General features: G+C 34.2%; 1 protein-coding gene across 6 annotated transcripts in view; it reads right to left on the bottom strand.

Moving 5' to 3' along the window:
• Positions 1 to 18,055, bottom strand: part of mub (poly(rC)-binding protein mub) — a 138,085-nt gene that overhangs the window by 33,554 nt on the left and 86,476 nt on the right. For all 6 annotated transcript variants that reach the window (XM_076115534.1, XM_076115539.1, XM_076115536.1 and 3 more), the window contains exon 3: positions 17,928 to 17,968. The gene's annotated coding sequence lies outside the window, so the exon portion shown is untranslated. The remainder of the gene's footprint in view (positions 1 to 17,927; positions 17,969 to 18,055) is intronic.

Below are 18,055 nucleotides of genomic sequence, written 5' to 3'. Positions count from 1 at the left end.
TGGACGCAATGGGACCAAGTTGTACAATAATGAACTACACTTATTGTTGAAATGTTTTTGAATGTTCGGATTAATTATACAGCTTTTTATTTAAATACCTGTCTCATGAAATAATCTCATGATTAGAATTTTTGCTATAGATTTCAGATAAAAGGCCTCCGAATAAGTACGTCATAAGTTAATATTTGTAGAAACAATGTCTGGGATCTTAATCTTAAAATAAGTAACAATAAAGAACCACTGTCTCAGCAAAGTAAGTTTCCATGCAATGTTGGCAGATTTTCTGTATAAAAATGCAACTCGTGAAGCCATTTAATCCTGTCTATAGGCGATAAATGCTAATTCTATCCGAACTTTTGTAACAAACACAAAAATTCGCTGCATGAGCGTAGCGGAAAGCCTTCTTGAACAAATATTTAAGAAAAGCTTGAGCTTATAGTTTCCATCTCAGCACATCTTGCTTAAGTTTTAATACTGCGGCCAGTATTTTTTAACTTAAAAATACGACTTTGCTAGTGTTTTTTTTATATTTACGTTATGCGGATAATACGATAAGATTTTTGGTAAATACAAAACCTATTCTTTTGTAACATTCAAAATTTATTTTCGTATGCTCAATAGTTGTTACTGTAAAGTAACTTGTAGTCAGTACACAATTAAAATTAGCGGCACAAACTGACGAGTCGTTTGCAGACGTTGTGCTGTTACGTTAAGAATTCGAATTGCTTGCAGCGTTTGCGGAGTTCGAATGCCTTGCAGTTAATTATGATGGAATGAGACTAGAGTATGTATTGTTTACCATGTGCAGTGTGCACAATGCGTGAAGCGCCTACGACCTAATCAATATTCTACTTAGATCTTTCGTTTAGTTCCGCAATATTAATTGCTTATCAATACTCAGAATATAGATCAGTATTGTTTTAAAACGTACGTATTACTGTTATCATTTTTGCAATATTGTAACACCTAAAGCAGCGTAAAATAAAAATTGTTGTAAGCTAACAACATTTTATCGCAGAATTTACATATTAAATCAATTAAGCGTGGCGCATTAATGATGCAAATTGGCAAATAAGCTATCGTTGGCCGCAGTCCTGGTTCATCCCGCGAGGCCGCTAAATAAATAGGTACCCTCTCAACATGCCGATCGTTTTCAATAGCGGCCACGGACCTATCCACAAACACGCTTAATCCCAGCCCAACTAATGCCAGGTAATGGAGGGATGCGTGTATTACCTTGCTTTACCAACACGCGTGTGAACCGCTTTCGATCCGTTTGTCGGATACGCAAACAATACTGTGTGAACTTCCTAATGAAAATGAAAATGTACGATTACAAATATAATTATATTTCAATACTTAGTAAGATCCCGATTAGTTAGGATCACTATAAAATAATGAATCAATTATACTTTGATATCTATATTTTCCACTTAGTATAATTTTCATTTTCTACAAAATGTCAGTATTGTTATCTCTTGTTATGCTTTCTAACGTAATTAACGTGTTGATATCTAACGTGATTAACTATAAATTGACTACAAATTAACATGCAATGATTATACAATATGTCATCTCATCGTACCGATAATTCACTTCTAAAAATATGTCGTGTTGATGAATTGATATGACATGTAAATTCCAATTATTGCCTCGGATTATCTAAATTATGAGCATTTAGGTATTTCTGTTGAAACGTTCATAATGTTATTGAACAAAACAATTACTACGTTGAACATTAACAATGCAAATTGACGAATAAGCTATCATTGTTCGCCGAAACCAGGGTACTGCCGCAAAATAAACAATGTACATAATAGGGGCTTATTTCCTTTATAGAATTACTCGCCAATTTTCAGATTGAAAGATAACATTCACAATCTTTCGTTCGATATTTTAGGAAATGCAAAAACCTTCCCTTTTTGTATGTTCACATTATAATAGAGACGCGAGATCTTTTCTTTAGCATAAATAGAATGTTTGTGTCTCATTTTGTATTTCATTTTTTCTGATAAAATAGAATGCCATCAAAAACATTCTGTAAAAACCTCAAGTCTCGCCGTAAAAAGTTGTGGGATCTATATAATACCAAGTCGATAATCTATTTAGTCTCAACTTAAAGGACCTTCTGTCTTAAGTTATTACGTATGTTATTACCATGCCAATAAAAAAAAACACCTTTAAAACAAATAGACCGACCTGGCCATCGCATGATTTAATTATTAGTATGTATCACACTACACAGCACGACGAGAAGTTAATGCTCCTAAAATGTTAATGGCGAATTTGTGGTTTCTTGCGATGACCAAGTCGATCTATTTGTTTTAAAGGTGTTTTTTTTTATTGGCATGATAATAACATACGTAATAACTTAAGACAGAAGGTCCTTTAAGTTGAGACTAAATAGATTATCGACTTGGTATTATATAGATCCCACAACTTTTTACGGCGAGACTTGAGGTTTTTACAGAATGTTTTTGATGGCATCTCACTTCTTTTTGTAAAGCAAACATAAGTCCAATTTGTATGGAAAGACGTATTTTTTTCATAATTCAACATATTTTCCTATGGGAATGTTGTTCAGTTTCATGGGCTAAACACCCTTACCCATCCTATACCCCCTCCCGTTATGCCTCATATAGTAGGTACCTATTTACACCTATTTATTTTATTTTCTACAGTAACAATAATTCATGAACTGCAAATATAACCTTGTAATCTTATACATTTATATGGGATTACAAAGTTATTGTTGCATTTGGTGTATTTAGAAAACTGGACTGAAATTAGAAAATATTAAATTTTTCCCATGATTAAGACACTAAACCCTATTTGTATTCTAAATTTTAAGCTTCTAAGTCTGCTAGAAGTACCTTAGACTTTTGATGATCGGTGAGTCAGTGAGTCAGTGAATCAGTGAGTGACAAAATTCAAAATTTTAACAAGTTGTCATTTTTAAACTACTGGTTCAAATTGACTGAAATTTTAAATATACCGTGTTTATACAATGACTGATTAGTTGCTGAAAATCCAGGCTTCTAGTTTTATCCACAACGAAATTATAGGGGTGTCAAAAATAGCCCGAATTGCTTCGAGAAAAGGATGTTACGGCCGTGCCGCTTTTTTTTTGCTCGACTTGCGGGGGCACTTCCGTGCCCCCAGATTGTTTAGTGTCAATATTTACACACATAACTTTCAATAAAAATTAAACAGAAAGTTGTTACTAGTTACAGAATAAGGTACAGAGGTGGCATAGAGTTATGACTAGAAACACGACTCCAGCTGAGCACATCGGTTGAACAATTCTTGCGGTTCGTACGGGGGCAGAGTGCCCGAATATTGCTGCTATTAATCAGATTCCAGGGAACAGACGCCGAGGCCAAGAAGAATGGCACACCAAACAATAATACCGCGACCTCACAACGCCCCTTCAAGTGTTCTAGCATATTTATGTGTATGTTGAGGGATATTTCACGTGAAATACATACAAATGTTTGCTAGTTACCACTTCATGCTACATAGTTTATATGTATAAAAACTAAAAAAAATCTTTAACATCTATCGTGACCTACGTTCTGATAAAAAAATTGCGCTTGTACGCATACTACTCGCGTAAATGTGAACATATGTATACCCACACATCTTTATGAACACTCCCAAAGTTTGAAACGAAGTACATTTTATATGTAGGCATATGGGTGGCAGTAAGGGCGGCAGTCGTCAAATGGGTCATCGGGCATGTTTACTTTACAACTTACACGTCAAACAAAACACATTTCATTACAAAAGTTCAACTCAATCTTCTTGGAACTGGCTCACATAGACTTTTCGATTGAGCTAACACTAGCAACCACATATTGGCTTTGAGGAACCAATTAAAGTTTTCATCAGAATTCGGAAACTAATTTTCAGGAGTTTGACAGAGTCAGCCGTTCGGCCGGCAGGTAAGTTTGCGTCTGCGTTGCGACACAGACCGCTTGCAAGCCAACCTGTTCTTGAATTAATATCGGCACTTTTTAATTGCACCTCACTGTTGAGTTCAATTTCACGCTACAACTTTGTAGTAAGCAAATTACGCTTTTAGACGTTTTGAGTTAGCGTTTATTTATGCAAAAATATATGCTTTTGTTCAATTACTCAGTCAAATCTTGATAAGTTGTAGATTACCTGAAGCAGTGATAAAGTGATACGAAAAGTTCAACCAAAGTCATGATACAATCTTATCCCTCCCAGCTTAGAATATGAAAATGAATATCTATATGAAAGGAACCTGCCAAAATATCCCAGTCACAGAAAAGCCTCAGTCATGAATGGCTATCACATTCGGTGACTATTCTGAGAATATAGGGGTGCATGTCAATATCAAGTTCCATTCACTTCAGGATATAAGTGTGTTGTCAATTGTTGTGGCAATAGCACTCTAAATGTCAATAGTATTTTACAAGTTTTCACTTTGGAAAATTTTATAAATAAAACTGTGTAATCGCAGACAGTATAATATCTATAAGTGCCGTATAAATGGTGGATTTTAAAGATTCTATTCCATCAATTCATTTTAAAATTTTATGTTGTAAAATAAAGGTGAAGATCGCTCCAGCCTAAAAGTGAAATTCTACTGCCCTTTCTCGTTTGAAGTACAATACTCTTAAAGTAATTTTAAGTTTCCATCGTACCTATCAAGTCCAACGATAATAATTTACAAACCATCCCGAAAGACACTAACTACTTTTCAATATAATTTTATTCCAATATTTGACATAATTTTATTTGTATTACCGGGTGAAGTTTGTTAAAGATTTATTGGTGGGGAGCAGTCACATTTGTTGTTTATTAAACGATGTAGGTATAGAGAAGACAAAATGTCTCGTTAAGCTAACAATACAGTAGTAAATTAACTTCACAGTGGCAGGTCAAGCGCGCTTCATATTTTGGTTGTTTTGTTTCAATTAAAATTGTGCAGTAGTTCGTTGAGGCTAACAAATAATTATGAACTTGTTCGTTTGCTGCAATGAGAAAACTTTGTCTCTTTCAACTTGAAAATTATTTGTCACATTTTATATTAACATACTGTATTGTTCTGGAAAAGGTTAAATGTCTAATGAAAGTTGCTACGCCAACCCTTCCATAAAACACGTTGTACTCGCAAAAATGTGTTTTTTTTTCACAAAAAGACTTACTGGCTATTTCGTCTGTTTGGTGTTAAATTCGCGGAAAAGTTGAAATATTTGAATAGCTTCTTTCGACTTAGTTTTAAATTCGTTTAATCCTAAAAGTAAAAATTCCATTTGTATTTAAGTTTTGTTATAATTTAGGTAGGTTTATTTTGTAATTACTGGAAGACAAAATACTTACGATGTTTTGACACAAGTAAGATAGAAACCACTAAAACATGTGATGTATCCACCCAACATCCGTTGCCCAAAATTTGATAAATCATTACTTTAATGGAGTTTGGTAAGTTACTGACATTATGTGGGAGATACAAACTTGATATGGGCAAGGGTTGATGGACATCAACTTGATTGACAATCTAAAGTTGTTAGATACGTAGCATTGATTGAAAATGTCACCAAGACACAATATCTAAACTGGAGCGAGAGGAAGCCTTTACAAATCATATAGAAAGAGACTGGTAATACGATAGTGAGAGAGCAGATGTAGGGTAACCATTGTTAAGCATAACGGCCGACACTCACGGAAGCACTTGTCACTGTCACAAGACTCGCAAGGCAGGGAGGACCGTTCAGATAAATGTTGTTGTATTAGAACCGCAACAGATATTACACGGCTCTTTCACGATATGACAGCTAATAGACATGACATGGCAGCGTCCTCGGCAGCGCTACAGATCTAGAGTATCTTAGATTGCCGAGATGCTATCGATGTGGAAGTATCGTGTCATGCTCAGGCGGCAACATTTAAGCAGTATCATGTTTCTTCAAAAATACTTGGAGTGACACTTCGCTTTTAACTTGATAGCATAATTTTTAGATAAAAAATAGTTTTAGATTCGGTTATCAGTAACAAACTGATTTCTAAACTAAATATCATTTAAAATAATTACAAACAGATTTTTTCATGGAATGAAATATGTTAAATTTATAAACATGTAAATATAAACCAATACAAAATTACTTTATTGCCTTTTGTTGTCACATTCGAAAATAGCAGTAACATTCGCTTATTTTATTGTGCTGATAATTTCACATACAAATGGCTTTAGCATGTGCTACACAATACATTATGTTAGGACATTCGGAATGTTTATGAAGCGAAAATATAATTATTTTCGTTTTGAAATGTTTATTAAAATTATGTTTTGTAATGACTTTATTTTTAGTATAATTGCAGCCATTTTGGTAAATGGCAATCACACAAATAACTTCAGTTTCCTGTATGTTAGAAACTTATTTTGTGAATAACATTCGAACGAGAATAAATAGAACTTAATTAAATAGAATTTAAGTAAAAACAAAAGATAAATTGTAATCTATTGAGGATTCAACACGTAACGTGAAAAGTAACGCGTTGAGTTTAACAATCACTATAAATCGCAATCTTATAGCGGCACAGTGTTAAGTTGCTAATCCGTCGCCTTTTCCCCTCCGTAAACTTTTACAATTTAATTATACACTTCTATGGTTTACCGCCATTCCTCAGAGCTCGCCAAGAAAACTCAAGTCGGGTTTTATTACTAAATAGTAAATAACAATCAACAATGAGTTTGTGAGTTAACACAAAACAGCGTCTTTTCACACCGGTTAAACATTTCACTATATTCTCATTAAGCACCAAATCAGTTATGCAAATTCTTTGAGCTCAGCATATTATTAGCCGCATCCTTTCAAGGGTCTAATAAATAAACATGAAGCCGAGGCGATTGAACCCACGAGGAACCAATTTGATCTGATATCTACTAAATGCTAATTTAATTTTGAATACCTACCGAATAAGCGAACGAAACATCCAATTTTCTCTTTTATCAACTCAAGTGCTGTCGATTCGGTTTGTTGTTTATGTTACAAATTGTCTCACTTACATAAAAAAGCACTCATTTCCAATATTTGTATTCATAAAGATATTTGCTACGATATTGTTTGGTTATCTGATCCACAAAATTGTTTTAACACACAATAAGGAGAGTCGTACGTATCAGTTTATTTGTGTCACACTGTGTTGTGACAATAATAAGTGTGTGAGTTATTACATTGTGTGAGCAAACCGCTTGTACGTATTATTGTCAAATATTGAATGCCAAGACACTTTTATGATTTCAGGTGAAGATTAAGCAAGTCAAGTTTAGCACTAGCGTAACTTGATTAAGCCGTGTGTGACATAATTTCGTAGAGTTGTTGTAAGTTGAGGGAAAACATTTCACGTTGAATATACGGTTCCTTGAGCACAAATGCTCGAATTTCTGAAATAATTTGACATTCCTGGCTGCAGCGACTCTACGCGGACCGTGAGTCTAAACGTAGAATGCTTGCTATTTATTAACAGGTAAACTTATATTCATATCTACATACATGGTAATAATTTATGCATAGCGAACTATTGCAGTCACTCAAAGCGAAACTAGATTAACTACACAAATAATTAACGTTCTCTAATTGCAGGTACTTACATGATTGCTGTTGTGATGCATTCCCTTAATGAATAAATAATGCTAACTTATTATCAACGTTGGCAATGTATATGTAACAATACATATTTCAGGCTGGTCTGAAGTGGAAAGTATAAATATACGGAAGGTTTCATTTATTGATGCTGCAATTTAGAAATGGAAGTCAAGAACATTGTTTCTAAATCTATTTTTGCTTCACAGGTCTGGTGGCAGCGGGTGGGAATGAGGTTTGACAGTTTGGAGGTTTCTACGCTATTCTTAGGTCAGGTAAACTAAGGCATGATTCGATTATAACTTTTCATCTCAGAACTGAAGTAGTGTTACAAACTTTTTGAGTGTGATACAAATGTTGCGTGACGTTTAAAAGCTGTTGAAAAATAGTTATTCGATAATATCATTTATATTGCTGGCGAAAGTTTAAAATACAAGTGACAATAAAATATAAAGTCGCACAAGAATACAGCGGTGTAGGATAACAAGAAGAAAGACCGGCGATGGAAATTGTCGCAGACGATTTGCCATTTCTTGAATTGCGCCAATAATGGCCACAATCTTCGGCTATGGAGGTTCGATTGAGTAGGGCAACCATCAGCCAGTTTATGTTTCAAGATTTAATAATAGAGAGGGATCCTGCCGAGTTTACGGTCAAATGGTAATAATATAATAAAATGAAACTCTTATTGATATTTATAGATTCTGCGAAGGAATAATTTATAAAACATTTTTTGTTATTGAATACTACTTCTTGGTAATGGTTTACTTTACTACCTTATTACGAATGAAATCTTTCTTCTGAATAAGGTTTGTAGAAAATTGTATTTTCTTGCAACGGAGTTTAATTGCACCGGACCTTAATAATGTTAAATTGAATATTCCGGATGCTTGCGTACGACAAAGATAGCTAACTTATTTTTTATTACAATAAATGTATCAACAAAGCAACCGCTGAACCGCCCAAGTTATTCGTTAATAAAACAATAAGCTCCATGACTTTTGTCCAATAAAGAAATGCTTTGAATTAAAGGAATGTACGGCGTTCCCCGCAGGGAGAGCGAATATTTATTCCTGCAGCGTAACTGAGGACTCGCAATTATTGGGCAAATGTTTACTGAGCCGAGTGGCCTCTTGCTCTCTGCTCTGTACATGTGCCAAGTGCTTTCCCATTATAGAAAAGTACTAGTTGCTTTCTCACGAACTCACTGCTATAGCACAATGAGCCAATAAAGCGAGACTAATAGCTAATAGCTGTTGTATTTACGTTTCTTTAGAACCTCCAGCTCATTCGAGGACATCTTTTTTGTGAGGCTGAAAAGGTATTTTCTTAAACATTAACGATTCTTTAAGCCCTGTTTCAGATAAACGAACCGAATAGTCAACAACAGTAAGAAACGAAAGCAAGGTAAATAGTTAAATTACTTTTGTCGAAGTTCATAACAAAATATTATATGTGAATATTTTGAAACATTCTTGAAGTAAACCTCGGAAAAAGCCCTCTTGTGAGCATATAAATCTCGACGTGAAAGATAATCGGGTTGGCGGAACTGATTCGCTCACAAATTGAATAAGAGGCACGGAATATACCCCCGCGAGAGTGGGCGCCGGGAGTCGGGACGAGAGGGCGATATCCCGCTTAAACTGTGAAACACTCCACTTATAAGCTATTGCTCTGTACTAATGAAATGTTAAAGTTTGTCGGAACTAGTGTTATGTCAAATTTGTACTCAAGCGGATTACTAAGACGAACTGATTTGACTTGCGATTGTGAATAGGCGGTTTTAGACGCGAATAGAGGCTGTGGTTAATACGTTTAAGAATTGGACGATGTCGATCATGTTTACTTTGAAAATTGTTATTTAGGTTGCTTTTATGACTTTAGGTCTTTTGCAATTTATAATGTGCTTTTATTTCTATGTGTATATTAAAATTACCCAATTTAATGTTCAAAATAGTTATTGAGCAATTGATTTGTTAGGAGGATCAAATCTAAAGCTTGAGTTCTGTAACAAGAAAAAATAGATATATCTGTATTCCAATATTGAATTTGTTTGGTATAAATACACATGTATGAGTTTCATTTGAAAATCCGTTTTAAATTAAATTTTCAGATGTACGACATGGCGGCATATTAGATTACGACTTGGATATTTTGTAGAGGGGTTATGATTTCTCAAAATAAACTTAATAACGCATATGCGTTGAAATATGTATATTGAATGGGAGTAGCGTGTGTACGTTTTATAAGATCAATGTAAAGTTCTTTCAATGTCTTTTCGGGTTTGGCGAGATCCCGGGAGAGTATTTCATTACTTTTATCTAATTTAGCGGAAAATCAAATCTTTCAATGAGATTATCCCGACGCGACAACGTCCGCGATTCTGCGATGTTTCAATGAGTTCTCGCCTTACTTTACTGCATTTTTACTTACCAACATTGATACCTTTAAATATTCACCTAACATATATGTAACTAAAAAAAATGTTCATACCTATAAATTAACTAAGCTTCTGAAAGGGAAACAATTTACTTTCCAAACTGTTGGAAATACTCAATTGAAAATGTAATCGTGGACATTTTTTTTTAGATTTACTACGACGGAAAGAATCAACTAAGCGGTCGAGAAAGAAATCGCGGGATTTCCAAACGGCTCGCCAATAGAAATTTCATTACTTCATTCCGATTTTCGCGCGCCTTTGACTTTTCTCGCCAACAAAAAGGCCAGCGGGCCGCCGGTGGTGGCTTTGACGGAATTAATTGAAGTTTTCGCGTGAAAATACCTAACTAATTAGCGGTAGTTCGGCCACGGGCGGCGGCGGTCGCTCTACGCGCAGGTAGCTATGCAACTCCGTAACTCCGCTTGGATTTTCACCTTTTCCGTTTCGCTTACCGGAACCGATATCACAGCAAACATTTGCACGCTCCAATATTACAATCTGTATTTGTTTTGGAAAAAACCTGTGTTAATGTTGTGAGTCTATTGTAAGTATCTTCTAAACCGTTTTTGTTTCGCGTACATGTTTAGAATAACAAATAAGGCCTTACAATAAGTGTGGGAAAACATTTAAAAGCACCTACAGCTTTAGCCGGAGTATTATTTTTTACAATTAGCGTTCATGGTTAACCAATACGCATTATGAAGTTAACAATTCAATTTGTATTCAATCAGATCATTATTGCGAGCAAATTAAGCACAAGCTTAATAACGCAGAAATATGTTTTGAGTACGGATTTTCGATTAACGTGAAATGTTAGAGTCACATAATTAATTTCTGTTCGTTCGGCAGTTATGCCATCGGTCAGATATAACTGGATATTAGTAAACATGACTGATTTGATTGTTTAGATTGAGAACAATTGATGAAACTAACGATGGAGACAATAGTTTAACTTGGAATAAAATTGATTGCTTAACTTGGGAACGTGATTAAACTTAGATGCTTTTTTTGTGTACGACTATAGTGATAATAGTGCATTAGGCAAAACACAACTGAGGCTTAAAAACCTAATAGGAAGATGGTCCGTTTCGAATTCGATTCAACATTTTAATGTTTGTTGTTTTTATGTAATGCATTACATAGTATATAAATCGTGAGTAGACATAGATTCATGAAACCGATCGTCCTGACACCGCTCACCTACGCTAATACACATTTTTTTAAATAGGCTATCATTTCATCGTTTACAAAATATGTTCGGTATCCTATCGATTTTGTAAATTCAATTACATTAAAGGATCAGAGCAGTAAATTCCTCACATTATACGGGTATAAAAAGCCATGAGAAAAGGGTCCCCTCATAAATATTTTAACAACTGGAACAGCATTTCTTCTATACACTGCTAAGTATGATACTGAAAGGATCGTGTCAGCTTATAGAACTACACCTAATGTTCCTAATAGTGTTGAAAATATTTCTGATTCGATGCTCCAGTCATAAAAAATACAACGCGGGAGTAGAATTTGACTCGGAAAAATATTTTTAGAGAGCTTAAAGAAACTTTTTTGTTCTTTGACTTAAAGAAAATTATTTTATGAAAAATGCCGTGAACATTTTTAAAAATACCTATCTATTTATTTATTCTTGCTTGGAAGGGAGCAGTTATACAAATTACATCAGCTTCCAAATATTCTACCTGCATTTTATTTTATAACTATTTATAAATAATAAAAATCACAGAATCCATGCACAGTGTAATGAAAAGTGGAATATTCGCTACTATAAAATCTATTAACATGACGCGAATAATTTTGAAACTTTTCCATATCGCTTTGCAAGCTCGCGTGTTTTATCGGAAAAAGGACTGGAGATTAATGAAACATGGTGCTGATTATAAATTGTGGTGCCGAGGGAAATCTTGCTTAAGTTCCAGCCAACAATGGCCACATAAAATATTCCTACTAATATTCTCATTTATATGAACGCTCTCGGGAAGTTTTACTATTCAATATCACGCGGTAACAGTTTTATGTTAGCTGTACTGCTTCATATAGCGATATAAAATATTGCGTTTCAAGCTCCATGCTTTCATTTTTAAGGCGTAATTTGACGGTTGATGGTAAAACGAACAATAACGGTGGCAGAAGTATGCGATATGTGTGTATTGATAATAACATTAAACTGGTTTATGTTATTTATGAAAGGTGTTCATAATTTCAGCACTGTTATAATATATTTTAGATTTTCGGAATTTTGAGAAGAATATCTAGGCTGATGTACGTATGAGCTTAAAAACTTTTTGGCTATAATTCGAAACTTTATTGTAAGCAAAACTTTCAAACATGTTTCTAATTTAATTTGGTTCTTTCGGAAAGGTCGCCGACTAACCAAATATTTAAAACTTATTTCCTTGTTTGATTATTTTCTTTCCAAGTGATTAATATAAAATAAAGCAGTAATTTTCCGCATCCATTAAGGTTTACAGTATAACGAAAGTAATTTTACAGAAACTTGAGAAACATTGTCTGTTACAACAAAGATGGCTGACTCGTTATTTTTGAGGGTTAATCATCTTTATCGAGTAGATACTTATAAACATTAAAGAGGAAAGTAATTGATTTTATTTCTAACCCTTTTGTAAAGATTAAATATCATTTTGAGTCATAAAATACTTGTATTGTCTTTGTTCACACATACAGCTTTGTGTAGCTACCATAGTTCTATTATTAAAAGCTGGCGTATCTGGGGGCACGGCAGTGCCCCCGCAAGTCGAGCAAAAAAAAGCGGCACGGCCGTACCATCTTTTCTCGAAGCAATTCAGGCCATTTTCGACCCCCTATAATTTCGTTGTGGATAAAACAAGAAGCCTGAATTTTTAGCGACTTATCAGTCATTGTATGAACACGGTATATTGAAAATTTCAGTCAATTTGAACCAGTACTTTAAGAATGACAACTTGTTAAAGTTTTGAATTTTGTCACTCACTGATTCACTGACTCACTGACTCACCGATCATCAAAAGTCTAAGGCATTTCTAGCAGACTTAGAAGCTTCAAATTTAGAATACAAATAGAATTTAGTATCTTAATCATGGGAAAATTTCAATATTTTATAATTTCAGTCCAGTTTTCTAAATACATTAACTGCAAGAATAACTTTGTAATCTTATACATTTATATAGGATTACAAGGTTACATTTGCAGTTAATGAATTAATTATTACTGTAGTATAATAGAAAATAATAGGTGTACATAGGTACCTACTGTATGAGGCATAACTTAAGGGTGTTTAGCCTATGAAACTGAACAACATTTCAATAGGAAAATATGTTGAATTATGAAAAAAATAACCGTCTTTCCATACAAATTGGACTTATGTTCGCTTTACAAAAAGAAGTGAGATGCCATCAAAAACATCCTGTAAAAAACCTCAAGTCTCGCAGCGTAAAAAGTGGTGAGATCTATGTAATACCAAGTCGATTAATCTGTTTAGTCTCTACTGAAAGGACCTTCTGTCTTAAGTTATTACATAAGTTATTATCATGCCAATATTAAAAATATTTCACGTTTAAAACAAATAAATCGACTTGGTCATCGCATGAAAACACAAATTCGCCATTAAAATTTCAGGAGCATTAATTTCTTTAAGATACTCATCTCGATCATTATATTCGGAAGGACCCTAGTGAGGAATTCGGTTGCTGGCCCGTCGTGCTGTGCAGTGTGGTACATACTAATAATCAAATCATGCGATGGCCAGGTCAATTTATTTGTTTTAAACGTGAAATATTTTTAATATTAGCATGATAATAACTTATGTAATAACTTAAGACAGAAGGTCCTTTCAGTAGAGACTAAACAGATTAATCGACTTGGTATTACATAGATCTCACCACTTTTTACGCTGCGAGACTTGAGGTTTTTTACAGGATGTTTTTGATGGCATAGATTCTACAAACCTGCTACACATAGACAACTTCATGCCTTTCCGAGGATATTGTAAGTGGCGATTAAGGGATTATATCTCGAGAATGGGTAGCAGCTTTTATCTACACATCTGTACCTATTAGCTCAAGGCGATTATAGCTATGCATTTAGGGATCGATAAGCTGTGAGTAAGGTTATGGTCCTTTAGTGGTCGGCAAATACACTGGATATTTTGTAAAGTTACAAGATACATCGACTTGAGATGAGTTTTAACATGTTATGTGAACAGTTTTATGTCTTTAAATACCTTTAATACTTGTTTTAGAAGTGAGATAATAAAATACTGTTTATTTTGTTCACGAATCTAAACATTGAGCTAGATAGAGTATGATCGTATCAGTTGTGCAATTAAAATCAAATACATTGTGGATGTGGAGCCTAATAACATAATTATACTCATTATGATAAAACAAGTATCAGCAATTGGTTTGAAACATGAGTAGGCAGGCGGTAGCGGGACGCGAGTACTACTCTCAACAACGCGTAAATTTCAATTACATCGTTATTTTTACGCCAATTAAACCGCGTGCGGTTTATTTGTAGTGTGGAATTGAGTTAAAATTTCAATTACAATGTTAGTCAAAATATGTATTTTTTTAATCCAATCATTCTTTTTTTTGAAAACATCCCTCCTTTAAAAGTCAAATGAAACATCCAACATTTTTTTTGTTTGCTTTTATGAAAAGCTCGTGAAAGTGAATACGTAGGTATGAGGTGTGTTTTACAAAGTAATATAAATGAATCCTGAATTAATGTTTAATCACACAGAACGTGCTTCATTTACATTGACTTTACATTTCGCACTTAAAGCATCATTTATTAAGTTTCCATCAGGAAGCGTTATTTTATTTATTACTTGCGAAGCAGAGTTAGCGTGGAAGTCAATTTCTTTCTTCCGCGAAAATAAGGCGTAGTTGCGAAATACAAAATTCTATTTTATCAGGTTTTATTGCACGTGTTTTTATAAATATAAAACAAGTTAACACATTAGTGTCCCTTACGTAATTACGTATATGTAAATGTTTCGCTCAGAGGTATCTCTATATTTCAATTTCTAAAGGTTGTGGCCCCAGCGCGCGACAGGAAAAGGTGTAATTTGATTTTTCAGTTGGAAAGATTCACTTATAGTATGGGGCAGGAACTGTATCCGATAAATGGCAATAGGGTCACCCTTAATATTGGCACCTAATACTGCCGTGGGCGTAAAATTGTAGTTACAAAATATGAACCCTTTTCTATTTAAGCCTTCCTATTTAAATGGGCGGTTTTTAATAATTTGTTGATTACCTTGACCTTATTCTGATATTTCATTACGAAATTATAAGCTTGAATAAAGAATAGTTATGCTTTGTTGTTAGTTTACTCGTAAGAATAGAAGTAAAATGTAAAATGAATGTTTAAATATAACTTAGTTCTATTCTCAACATTAATTAAACGTGTTGCAATGTTAAATAAAGCAAATACAGATTAAAGTTATGGTATAAATAAGTCCCTTTATTGAGGAGTAAGCAAGTAGGTTTATTTTTAACAGAAAAGCACATAACCTGTCAGTTATAAGTCAGAGAACCGTCGCTATAGCAACCTTGTTCAAAGATCAAATGCCATGAGCATTATTTGAGGTAGAACTTTTGTTCGGCCGACACTTACACGCGCCCCTTGTCTTTAACAATAGTACAAGTTAAAACTAGTTACGGTAAAGACTTACCTATCTCAATTACTTATCGCAGGAAGAGACATAAAAGCAATTTAAAAGATATTCATCTAGGCCGAGGTACCCGCGTACTTAGAGTCTATTTGCTCTATTATTAAGCATAATAATAAATGCTTGCTCGGTGGTTGGATAAGCTGTTTTAGCGGCAAAGTTACATCGAGGTAAAGTGGGTTTTAGTGTCGCCATGTGCATCCTCGAGGATAAGTTTGACCATAGTTAACTTTGTACTTGGTGCTTTATGTCTGCTGTTGGTACCCTTAAGTATCGCGTTGTCGCAATTATGTGCTTCATATCCTAGATACCACCACCTAGACTTAGTTTACTCTAGTTTAGAACCTATTCCGCACTAATTGAGGTGAAATTACATACTCGGGGTGGAGTTGGCCGCATTTATGTTTTACTTTGATGTAAAGTAACTAATTAGAGAAATTAATAAATTGTAGTGTATTTGTGGGTAATTTCGCTCTCAGTGTAATTAAATAAGAGCTTTGTTGTTGCTTTCTCGCAGGATTTTACTACTTAATTTGTATTTCGTTTTCAAAATTATGAAAATGGTTTTCGGTTTAATTTAAAATGCAATAAAAGTTTAAATTGTCTTTTTTATTGGTGACATTTAGGTTTGTGTTGCTCTTACGTATTTATTGTTCTACATAGCACACATCTCAAATATAGTATTAGTTTTGATCAAAAAGTAACGTTTCATATTAGTCTGAAATTGATTTTCAGTAACTTGTTATCGAGATCATATGATTGGTATTCGAGCTCAATATCTTGTAAATTCAAAGCAAGTTGACTTCGTGCAATTCAATAGTATCTAGTACAAGCTTCAGCCGACTGCCTTGCATCGACTACGAAATAATTGATGTCTTCTCAACCGAACCGAAATGTACTGGATACCTAACGCGCCCAGCTCTGTCAGACTTCTAGCCAGACGGTCCGCAAGGGCTAAATATTGTAACGTTTGTTCCTCAGTTCTAACCCCCAGTTGCCAAGTTATTTACTATTGTTCGCAATCAACTTTACAAAGCCCATAAATCTGTTTTATGTAAATAGTATTGTGTTCAATATTAAGTTGCTCGTGTGTATTCCCACAAATGAGGTCGTAGAATTTTCAATTTATTGAGTTTGTGGTCTGACATTTCTTTTTTATACTTGATTTCTTATAGTTACAAAAAAATATATATCAAACCGTACGTCATGATCTTAAAATGTTGTAAAAATTCAAATATTATTCCCAAAAGATACATCAGCTAAGTCTTCTCTATGCTTCTTTATTACTATAAAGTCATCATGTAATTTAATCACAGTAAACAAAGTATTAACAAAACAGGTTTTATTAATCGTGTACTGAATTACACTTAGTCGTAAACGCGTTGTAAAACATTCCAGCTAGCTGTTTAATCCCCTCCCCTACAATAATATTGTCGCGCTTCTGTCGGCTTATCTCATTGTCATACGAAACTCCTGTGTAGGTGCCGCAGACAGTTTAAGCCGCTAGCTCGCCGCCTGCCAGACACGATATATAAACAATGCCCGGGCACTATCGGGGCCACCTCTGACTCATTCGCTTTGCGACAATCAATACGCGATTGATTTAGCTCACACACTACAATTAATTTGAGAACTTAATTGATGATTTACTATCGACCTATTGTAGTTGGCAATTGATGAAGATTTTGATGGGATGCAATCTATGTTAAAGACCGGTAATGTCGTCCGTAATATAAAATAATTTATTGTTTGGTCTTTTAAATAATCATCTGTAATTTGTATATGGCTCGTTATAGATTCATCGGTAAAATGCGAGTACTTTTGAAATATCGTTAACGTTGTTACTTTTACAATAACTTTCGTAACTTAAAAACTTTGATAGAGACAGATGGTTTATTGATTGAGACTGTTTTCCAAGAATAATTTTATGGAGCTATTTCTTCGGTGACAGTCTACAATTCTCCTTAGTAGGGTCAAAATGTAAGATCTATTTTATTTCAATGGCAATTTATCGTGAGTGATCGTAAAACATCAGCTTAAGTATATTGTAAAGGTTCATTTTCAATAACAACGTCAAGTGGATACCTTAACGACGTCAAAGAAAAGTCTTTTATGTAACACGAAACAATAAATTAAGAACGCGAAACAAGATCATTTAATTAATTAGATGAAAAGTACTTACCTAATTAGACAGACGATAGAATGTATCGACTTCGGGATAAACTGAAACAAGAAACGTTAGAATTAGTATCCTATAGAGACAAGCACATACTCGTACGTAAGTCGTAAGTGAAATAACTCGCTATTCCG

The sequence above is a fragment of the Anticarsia gemmatalis genome, chromosome 6 (genome assembly GCF_050436995.1).
Source record: "Anticarsia gemmatalis isolate Benzon Research Colony breed Stoneville strain chromosome 6, ilAntGemm2 primary, whole genome shotgun sequence".
Classification (NCBI taxonomy): Eukaryota; Metazoa; Arthropoda; class Insecta; order Lepidoptera; family Erebidae; genus Anticarsia; species Anticarsia gemmatalis.
This window is presented reverse-complemented; position numbering and strand designations above follow the sequence as displayed.